Source organism: Chrysochloris asiatica, unplaced genomic scaffold (genome assembly GCF_000296735.1).
Source record: "Chrysochloris asiatica unplaced genomic scaffold, ChrAsi1.0 scaffold00033, whole genome shotgun sequence".
NCBI lineage: Eukaryota > Metazoa > Chordata > Mammalia > Afrosoricida > Chrysochloridae > Chrysochloris > Chrysochloris asiatica.
In genome coordinates, this window is record NW_006408551.1 from 4,558,360 (window position 1) to 4,568,742 (window position 10,383).

At 40.2% G+C, this 10,383-nt stretch overlaps 1 pseudogene; it reads right to left on the minus strand.

Annotated features, from left to right (window-relative positions):
• Positions 1-3,190: 3,190 nt before the first annotated feature.
• On the minus strand, positions 3,191-6,774 carry LOC102837416 (annotated as a pseudogene).
• Positions 6,775-10,383: the final 3,609 nt, after the last annotated feature.

Below are 10,383 nucleotides of genomic sequence, written 5' to 3' on the forward strand. Positions count from 1 at the left end.
AGTCTCTGTATCCCAGAGCCCTGTTGTTCCAAGGCTGTGCCTACATAATTTTTTACCTCAATCAGTACTTTTTTATATTTAAATCATCTTTATTTACAAAACTGCAAGGTCTGTGGTTCAAACTCACCAGCTGCTCCTCGGAAATCCCATACAGGGTTTCTATGAGTTGGAACCGACTCAACAGCACTTAACAATTTAACAATCCTGAGAATTTTAATTCCATTAGACTTCAATTTGAGCAAGAGTATAATCACTAAGTAATAGCAGTTATTTAAACTGAAAATGAGAGATGTCAAAGTTACTTTGGAAGAGAGACTAAAAATATTGTCAAGTTTCTTACGGTTCTGGATGTTCAGAAGTAGGCTCATTTGAAGGTGGAATCAACTCTATAGTGAGAGTTCACTTCTACTTTCAGGATGTTGGGATGGGGGTTCAAATCCAGGTCTTGGAGGAAGATAATGAGGAAAACCTCTCAGTGAGTAGACATTTCTCATTGCAAATGAAGGATGTGGAAGGCCAGGGATTTCCTAGGTGGAAAATAATCTCAGGAAGCTTCCTGGAGGAGGTGGAGGCAAAGGAGAGCCTTTTCATATGAAAAGTCCCTTTGTGTCCATTGGAAGCAATAAACCTCTAATTGGAGGTAGAGGAACAAAGCCGGGTCCATTTACTTCATTTTCAGCAGGAAGAGATGAATCAGGCACATTTAAATTACTAAGATCATCTTTGACAGGCGGGGATACTCACCACTATACTAACGAGGACAGCAGCTGCCACCAAGATCATCTTTGAGATCATTTTCTCTGGATTCCATTTCTGAAGTACTGGCCCATCTGCTTTATTTGAAGAAGGCATATTAAAACCTCTGAGCTCTGCTGGTCCAGATAATCTGTCAGAATTAGAATAATATCTGTCTTGTCTTTGTGGATGAAGAGATAGATCAGGATGTGGTTGGCCTGATGAGGTATCCTCCTTGGTCCTATTCCCATGGAGGTGACAGCGAACCAGTGTCAGAAGGTGCTCTGTGAAAATCAAGTAATGTATCATAACTTGTTTCTCCACTTTCATTGGTAACTTGATGGTCCAGAGGATTCCATGGTCTACTTGATCCTTTGTTATTAAATTCTCTAGCTTTTAAAATAGTTTACAAACAAGGTATTAATCTTTTCAAACTTACCTTGTTGAGTAAATTATAATACATTATCTCAGTGGAATATTGTTTGGCTAATAAAATAACTGAGCTCCTAAAATGGGATGTTGTTATGAATAAAATAAATAAGATATAAATTATATGCATACAAGAATTGTAAAGTGGTTGTGTGTATGTAACAGTAGCTAGAAGGGAATGTATCAAAATGAAATAAATTTTGAGTTAGGGTTGGTGATTTTTTTCCAAAAATGATTTAAAAAAATAATTAGGTTTTGCTCCCTCACAAATATGCAATTTTGGACACTTTAGTGTCAAAACAACTTTGCCATTTTTTGAAAATCGCGTTCATGTATAATGTACAATCCACTTTCAATTTATCATGCCAATAAAATACACTTTAGTCACTATATAGAATATACCACCCAATGCATACAGATTTTAAATCTCAGTACAAATACGGATCACTTAGAAATGATGCTTAGAAACTAGCAATGTTAGATGTATAGAAAGTGTGGCATAGAATGAACACCACAGGTCTCTGCTTACTTTCATTGCGTTGTATACCTTGGATTTGGTTTATCAGTCTACTAAATGTTTTGGAAGAACTGAATCTTACTAGTCATCTGTTTAATCCTATTTTATCGGTAAACTCATCCTCATGTTTGACATTTCCATCATTCTAAATACTGACTAGGGAGCTAATTCTATTATAAACACAATTTTACCAAGTCAAACATTTAAATCCAAGCTTTTAGCAGATGTTATTAAATATCATGGAGTCGGTTCCTACTCATAGTGACCCTGCACAGGGTTTCCTAGGCTGTAAATCTTTATGGGAGCAGAAAGCCTCATCTTTCTCCCGCGTAACAGATGGTAGTTTGGAACTGCCGACCTTGAGGTTAGCAGCCTGATTTGTAACCATTATGCTACCAGAGTCCCCTTTTTTTTTTAGCAGATACCCTTCCTATATCTATCGTATCACTCTGTGTTTACTTCTAGATGGCATTTCTTACACTATAGTTACTTTACATCTCTATCTTCCCAATTAAACCATAAGTTCCTTGATGGCAGGACTATGTCTTGTTTTATAAACCCAGCACCAATAATGTAGTGCCTGGTTGATAGTGTTTGCTTGGTATTTGTTAAATAATAAATATCCAAGAATCAGAATTATAAACATTTCTTCCCTTCTCAGGGTTTATGGTGAAAGGTTTTCTATAGTTCATTTCATGTCTAGCATGGGGCTGGGTATATAACTGACAGGTGAATACTTAAGGGATAAAGATCAATGACTTGATGACTCAGAAGTAGAGAATTTGATGTAAGTATATTATGAATTAGAGCAATTTCTAGGTAAAGCTGTTTGAAAATCCAGTTAAAATGTAACTGAAACAAGATCAGAGATATAATTTACCCTGCAGAATAATAGCATTTAGGTCTTGGAATCTTTAAGAATAATGTTATTTATTTCCTAAAGAAAAATGAGAGAATTTCCAGCAAGAACTATTTCCATGTAAGGGCCATTGTTTCAGGGATTCCATCAGTCTGTAGCAGACCAGCAAGCTTGGTCTTTTTTTGTGATTGTGAGTTTTGTTCCATGTTTTTCTTCCACTCTCTCCAGGACCTTCTATCCATTTCAGAGCAGTTAGTAGTGGTAGCCAGGCACCATTGAACTCTTCTGGTCTCAGGGTTGTGGAGGCTGAGGTTCACGATGTCCATTAATATTTTGGACTAATTGTTTCCTTGGGTCATTTTTCTCATTCAATTTTCTTTTAATGGGTCCCAAAATTCTGTGACAAGTTTTTGGTTAATTTTTGTTTTCCATTTAAAAAGTGCTGATTAAAAGAAAACTAATAAAACTGCCACACAAAAAAGAAATAAATGGTCCACAAAACATTTCTTTCCTTCTGAAGGTTTTACAAGATACTGTTATCATTAATCAGTCTTTTGTTATTAAACTGAAATGACCAATTAAGATAAGTAGTTCTGGGACCTTCTTCCACTACTGATGAAGACCTGGGTGGCACATATTAAAGATAATATTTATTTAGCCACCTGAGCTTTCTGAGTTGACCTGGTGACCTTGTCAGCTCCAGCAGCCTTTGTCTCCACTGCTTTGACACCCACAGCCACCATCTGGTTCATATTGCAAACAGTGAAATGACCCTAGAGGAGGGTAGTTGGAGAAACTCTCAACACACACGGGCTTGCTGGGAACCATGTCAACAATGGCAGCTTCATCAGACTTTAAGAATTTCGGACCATCTTCCAGCTTCTTACCAAAAGAGTGATTAATCTTCTCTTTGAGCTCAGCAAACTTGCAAGTAATGTGAGCTGTGTGACAGTCCAGCACAGGTGGATATCCGGCACTGACTTGGCCTGGATGGCTCAGGATGATCACCTGTGCAATGAAGCCAAGTGTTTCCAATGCTATCACCAGTCACATGGCCACAGTGAACATCTTTAACATCAAAGCCTACACTGCCCCCAGGCAGAGTTTCGCTCAAAGCCTTATGGTGCATTACCACAGACTTTACTTCAGTGGTATCATGACTGGAACAAAGGTGACCACCATGCTTGCTTTGAGAACCAGTCTCTACTCTGCCCACAAGAACAGTGCCAATATCACCAATTTTGTAGATATCCTGGAGAGGCAGATATACGGGATGCAAGGCAGAGCTTCCAGCAGCATAATTCTACTGATGTTACCATCCTTGTGGGTGACCTTCCATCCCTTGAACCTTGGCATATTAGCACTTGGCTCTAGCGTGTTGTCAGAATGTCCAACCAGAAATTGGCACAAATGCAACTGTGTTAGGGTTGTAGCCAGTTTTCTTAATGTAGGTTCTAACTTCCTTAACAATTTTCTCATATCTCTTTTGGCTATAGGGTGGTTCAGGGGAATCAATTTTGTTAACATCAATTGCGGTGCCTTGAATTAATATGGCTCTTCTATCCAAAGTCGTCTTCATTCCCACCAAGTGATTGGGTGGGACCAGGCAAGAAGGTATACAGGACTTTAAAGCTGGAATTGGTTAGTTTTACCCTCTAGCTAGGCTTAAAAAGATTCATCTCAGAAGCAGAGATAGAAGACCTCAGAGCCATTAAGAAGGAAGAGTGACATGTAGAACCCTAGTTAGAGAAAGTACAATGGCAGAGGGGACAGCAGAAGCGACAGCAGAGATGGTGGCATGGAGAGAGAGCAGCTTCGGGCTTTAGGTCCATGGACTGAGTAAAGCTGAGTACCTACAGACAGGAGACTAGCTTGAAGAATGTGCCCTTTGGACAATTACAGACTGGCTAAAAGAACTTTGTGACACTTGCCCGAGAAGGACAGAAACCAAGGGACCACATGGTTGAGAAGCTGAAGACAACAGTGAAGCTTGTCTGTAGTATGGCAGGCAAGAGGTATTCCTGATTGGAGAACTGCTGCGTCCTGAGTCAGTTTTGATTCTGAATTATATCCTATTCACTTCCCTAATAAACGGCATAGTCTTATTGTTATGTGTTGTCATTTCAATGGATTATCGAATCCAGATGTGAAGCAGAGAGTGCTGTGGGTGGGATAGTTGGTGTCAGAAATAGGGTGAAAAGGTTGTAGAGTGGAAGCATGTCTGACCTGTTTCATAAAAATCAATCTTGGTCTGATTTTGTGTTTGATTCTCTTTCCCATTTGTGAAGCCAGGCGAAGGCAGACATGGATCCTTCGAGGTTTTTGCACCAACAATTAGCTGTTTGACATCCAGTGTGTAAACCAGAAAAGGCCTGCTCATAGGTCTGCTCATTCTTAGAGATACCAGCTTCAAACTCACCAACACCATCGATAACAGAACAGCATAGTCAACCTGTGATGTTCATGTAATCATGTTTTTGATAAAATTTTTGCCCTGGGTTGTTGCAGACCGTGTAAGACTAGTCAGAGGTTCAAGGCCCTCTAGGGCCGAGTGTAACAAATGAGGCCACTGGCAGTTAATGGCAAATTGCTTTCATATTAATATTCAGGTATATATATTAAATTAATACACTGGAGCCTTTGACAATCCACAGATAAATGTGATCTTTTCCTAAAGCCGAGACTAAAGGTTGTAAGGTTAAGCCTTTCTCCAAAGGATTAACTAAAAATGTCTTAGCTACTTCACAGTTCTTTGTTCCATAGACAAAGAACCCATCCTCCCTAATCCTTTTCCAGGTGCAGCCCATTCACTTGGGCGTCTGGAGTCCTCCTGCAGACCTGGCTCAGGAAGCCAAAGCAGCAGGACTCCGCCCAAGCTTTTGTCTTTATCTCTCACCTTCCCCCAACTATGCTCAGGGGCTATAGATATGTTAATTGAGCCTGAGAATCCAAGTTACTAGCCTGGGATTCGAACCACGAAGTAGGATGTAAAGTTACCTGAATGTCTGGAAAAGTACTGATGTTAGCTATACCTTGCCAAAGTCCCTCCCAGCTTGATGTGAAGCTCCTCCCTTGAATAAAGCAGAGGCCCTGGCCTCCCCAGGTGAGCATTACTGGCTGGAAGGCATGCGGTAAAGATTGCAGGGCAGTGAGTTGCTGTCTGCAGAGGCCACGATGCCTTGTACTCCCAGGCCTGCCCACCAGTGATGTATCCACCCTGGCTTTGGGGTGCCTCTTTGTCTCTCTCTTTGTCTCCTTTTGTGTATTCTTGATATATATGAATCGCCGTCAGGTATCCTCTCCTCGTGAACTGAACCCCAATGTTGAGGCGAGTCCCCGACACTGGGTCATCAATGATGGTCACATAGAAGTACTATGCTAGTATCAGGGACACCACACTCACATTCAGCTTTTAGTTTATCAAAGACCCAGGCATACTTGATAGAGCCTTTCCCCATCTCAGCAGCTTCTTTCTCACATTTTTCAATGGTTCTTTTGCCTATCCCACCACATTTGTAGATCATGTGACCAGTAGTGGTAGACTTGCCCGAATCCACATGTACAATGACAATGATGCTGATATGGATCTTTTTCCTTTCTCATTTTGGTTTAGATTTTGTGATGATTTTCACCAACACCTACATTATAGTGGCAAACTCATTGCACAAAAAGCTTTCCTTAATGTCTTTGATTTTCTTCACTCTTCTTTGCTCCAGACAGGGAGAAACCAATAGTTGCACCTTAGATGGCTTTTCACAAGCTTTTAAGATCCCACTCACTACTTACCAAATAGGATGCAGAACACTGTTTGGTGGACTAAATTATGCCAAGTGACTGGTTGCCCTTTGAGACTATGGTCCTGAGTCCCCAGGCTCAATGAATATTTGTTAAAGATGATATCAGTATCTGGGAAGACACTGTGGCTTATGGGATGCCAAGGAATTCTGGCCAATGAACACTTGCCCCTTGTAGGTGCCTGGAGGTGGTGGTTTGCAAAAAGATGTGATAAACTTGAAGGCAGCTTGCTGAGCCCGTCTCTGTTTTCGATCAGAGATGAGGTCTGTTTAGGCGGGCCCTTTGGAGCAGTGAATTTGTCCAGCTATTGATCTTTTTCTGATATTTCTCAACTTTGATCAAGGAGAACTGGGACTGGGCTTCCCTGGGAATGGGTCTGAGAGTCAGAAGAAAAGGCAGTTTGCATTCTTTAGGGAAAGCCAAAATTCAAGTACCGCATGAGTACGAAAAGAGGAGGATCCAAGTTGGGATTTAGATAAAAATGTTCAGAGTTGGACAGAGTTGGAAAGGAAACCAATGAGCAAAAGTTGATAAGGAAACAAATGAAGGTCTTAAATGCCTTGACTATTCATGGTGTCAAAGATTCCTTTACAGGGAAATTTGTAGTAATCCACAGTTATTTTGGACTTGCTGAACAGGTCAAAGGTAGAGAAGGCATTTCTCCTAAAGGTGGGTCATGTCAGGAAACTTAACTGAAAAGCGACTCTTCATTATATACCAAGTGCTTTGTGTGCATGATCTTATTTAATCCATAGGTTTCATGACAAACATGCTGAGTGAAATAAACCAGTCAGAAATGGACAAATACTGTGTGTTCCCATTTACATGAGATATCTAGAATAGGCTGGTGATTACCAGAGGCATGAGGGTGGGAGAGGGAAAGATTCATTGCATAGGGTGGTAGGAACATTTTGAAATGGATAATGGTGATGATTGTCCAACATGATCATAATTAATGTTACTGAATTATACATGTGAAGAATGTTGAAATTGCAAATGTTTTGTTATGTCTCTATTTACTACAATAAAAAATTTTGCTGTCACCTAAAAATACTATATTATTATATTTATTTTACAGTTAAATAAACTGAGATTTAGTGAGGTTCAATAACTTAACCATATTGGAGAATATTCTATATCTGGACATACCTATCTCATTTTCAAATGACTGTGTAGTATGAATTCCAAAACAAAAACAATTTCTTTTGTTTCCAGATGGTAAACATTTAGTTTATCATCTTTTGCTATTAACAAACAATGCTACAGTGAATATATTACTTTACATATGAATGTATCTCTAAGATGAGTTTCTAAACATGGAGTTGATGGTTCAAACTGAATGTGCATTTAGTTGTTTTGACTTGAGTTTTTAGATAATTGTAAGAATCCCCCTGTGGGTGCCATGTCTGACTTCCTCTGGTTTCACAAAGGGGAAGGAAAATCAAACTCAAAACCAGCCCAAGTCAGATTCATATTAAGTGGAGGTCAGACATGCCTCCTCCCTAAGACCGTCTTTATTCTATTCTGACACTGCCATTTCCTTTCACCACACTGTCTGTTTTACATTTGTGCTTGATAATCCATTACAGTGACCACACAGAGCTCATAACAACACTTAGGATTATGTGATTTATTAGGCAAGTGAACAGGGTACAATTCAGTATCAGAAACAACTCAGGATGCAGCAGTTTTCCAATCAGGAACATCTCTCTGCCATACTGCTGGCATGCCTCGCTTTTGTCCTCAGCTGGCCCCCTGGTCTCTGCCCTACTCCAGCAAGTGTTAAAAAGCTCTTTTGTTGTTGTTGAGTTGATTCTAACCCATAGTGACCCTGTATAGAGTTTCCAAGGAGCAGTTGGTGAGCTTGAACCACCCACCTTGAAGTTCAAATGACTTTGCTGTCTGACCCATCAGTCCACAGCGCCACACCAGGACTTCACAATAGGTTTAAAAGCTACCATCTCAGAAGCAGGATGATCCCAGGACCATCAAGAATGTAGACTGTGAGTGGAACGTGAGATCCCTGCGGGAAAAACAGACTGTGGCAGAGGCAACGGCATGGAGACTGCTAAAGTCTGTAAATGCCCAAAAGGCACATTATGCAAACCAGCTCCTGCCTGTAGGTACTCAGCTTTACTGTCTATGGGCCTAGAAGTCCACAGCTGCTCTGTGTCTCCATGCCGCTGCCTCTGCCACAGTCTCTGTTTAGCCAGCAGAGATCTCATGCGCCACTCACACGCTACTTTCTTGATGGTCCCGGGATCATCCTGCTTCTGAGATGGCACCTTTTAAACCTGTTGTGATGACAACCTATTGCCATCCCAACGTTAGAGCCCTGTACACCCTGTTTGCATGATCCCACTGTGGGTTAATGTGCTGGACTGTAAGGCCAGTTTGAACTGTAAGGTCAGTTTGAACTGCAAGGTCAGCAGTTCAAGCTCACCAGCTGCTCCTTGGAAACCCTATACAGCGTTGCTATGAGTCGGAACCTACTCCATGACACCTCACAACAACAACAACAACAACAACAACCCAAACATTTGGTGGAAATTAAGAAGCTGGTGTGGCATTGTAGGATAAGCACTGAACTGCTAACCTCAAGGTCAGTAGTTCAAACATACCTACTGCTCCTTGGAAACCCTATACAGGGTTGCTATGAGTTGGAAGTGATTCCAAGTCAATTAACAACAACAACAACAACAAGAAGACTTTGGATAGAAAAACCTTATCAAGTAAATTCAAGGTACCACAGTAATTAATACTTGTACATGTATAACAGGTAAACCGTGTACTCAGTGAACAGTAACCCTTTCTTTCTTTATTTGATTCCCCCTCCTTGGAGGAAACTTGATGAGACTCTGGCCTATTGTATTCTTATTTCCAGTTTGTTGTGTTTACTTCCATGGATATTCTAGATGCTTACAAATATGTTTATTGTCCCTCTGCTCCCGCTTTCCCCTGTTCATTACCCTGCTGTTTCACTTACCAGTGTATCTTGGAGAACTTTCCATATAAGGTACGTTTGCATATATTTTCTTATTGTGCATTGAGTGAAGATTTACAGCTCAGATCATCAGTTTTACATTCAACAAATCATAGACTTTGTTTCATCTCAATAATTGCACTCCCCTCAATGAAGCATCACTTATCCTGTTTCCTCTCTGTGGTGCTTGTTTCCATTCCTCCTTCTTTCCTAACCCTTCTGAACTTTGTCCTTCGGTGAATGTTGCCCCTTTGATCTTGAATGGTTGGATCTTCTAAGGTGTGTGTACCCCACTAGTGTTCCCCATATAGACCTATCTATCATATGGCTCAAAATTGAACCACAGGGGTGAGTTTAGTTCCAGACCTGAAGAGTAATCAAGGGCCATATTCTCGGGGTCCTACCAGTCTATATTGGACCAGTAAACCTGGTCTTGTTTATGATTTTGAGTTTTGTTCCATTTTTGCTCCCACTCTATTCAGGACTTCTAATGTGACTCCTTTCACAGCAGTTTTTGGTGGTAGCTGGGTACCATCTAGTTCTTCTGGTCTCAGGGTCAAGGGGACTGTGTTCACGTGGTTTATGGTATATGTTGTTGTTGTTAAGTGCTGTCTCCTAAGGTATATTTGTATTTAAATAATTGTATCTATCAATCACATTGTTCTTCTTAGGGGCAATAATTATGTCCTTATTAACAATGTATGAGGATGTGGTATCATGTTTTGACCCTTGTAATCTGATAGGTGGAAAATCAGAGTTTATATTTCTCTTGTTTTGTGTGAGGTCACATAAGTCTTATGCTTAAGAGCCATCTATTTATATTTTCTTTTCATGTATTCGCTCATTTTTTGAATTATGTTAAAAATCTAAATATTGTTTTATTTTTTAATAATCAAATCCTTTATAAACACAAAGGGGACTTCAAAAAATCATAGAAAAATTCCATTATCATTTACCTTAATTTTTTTCATGGACTGTCTGAAGCCCTTTCATATTATTGAAAGGAATCCTGGTAGCAGAGTGAGTTATGAGTTGTGCTGCTAACTACGAGGTCAGCAGTTAGAA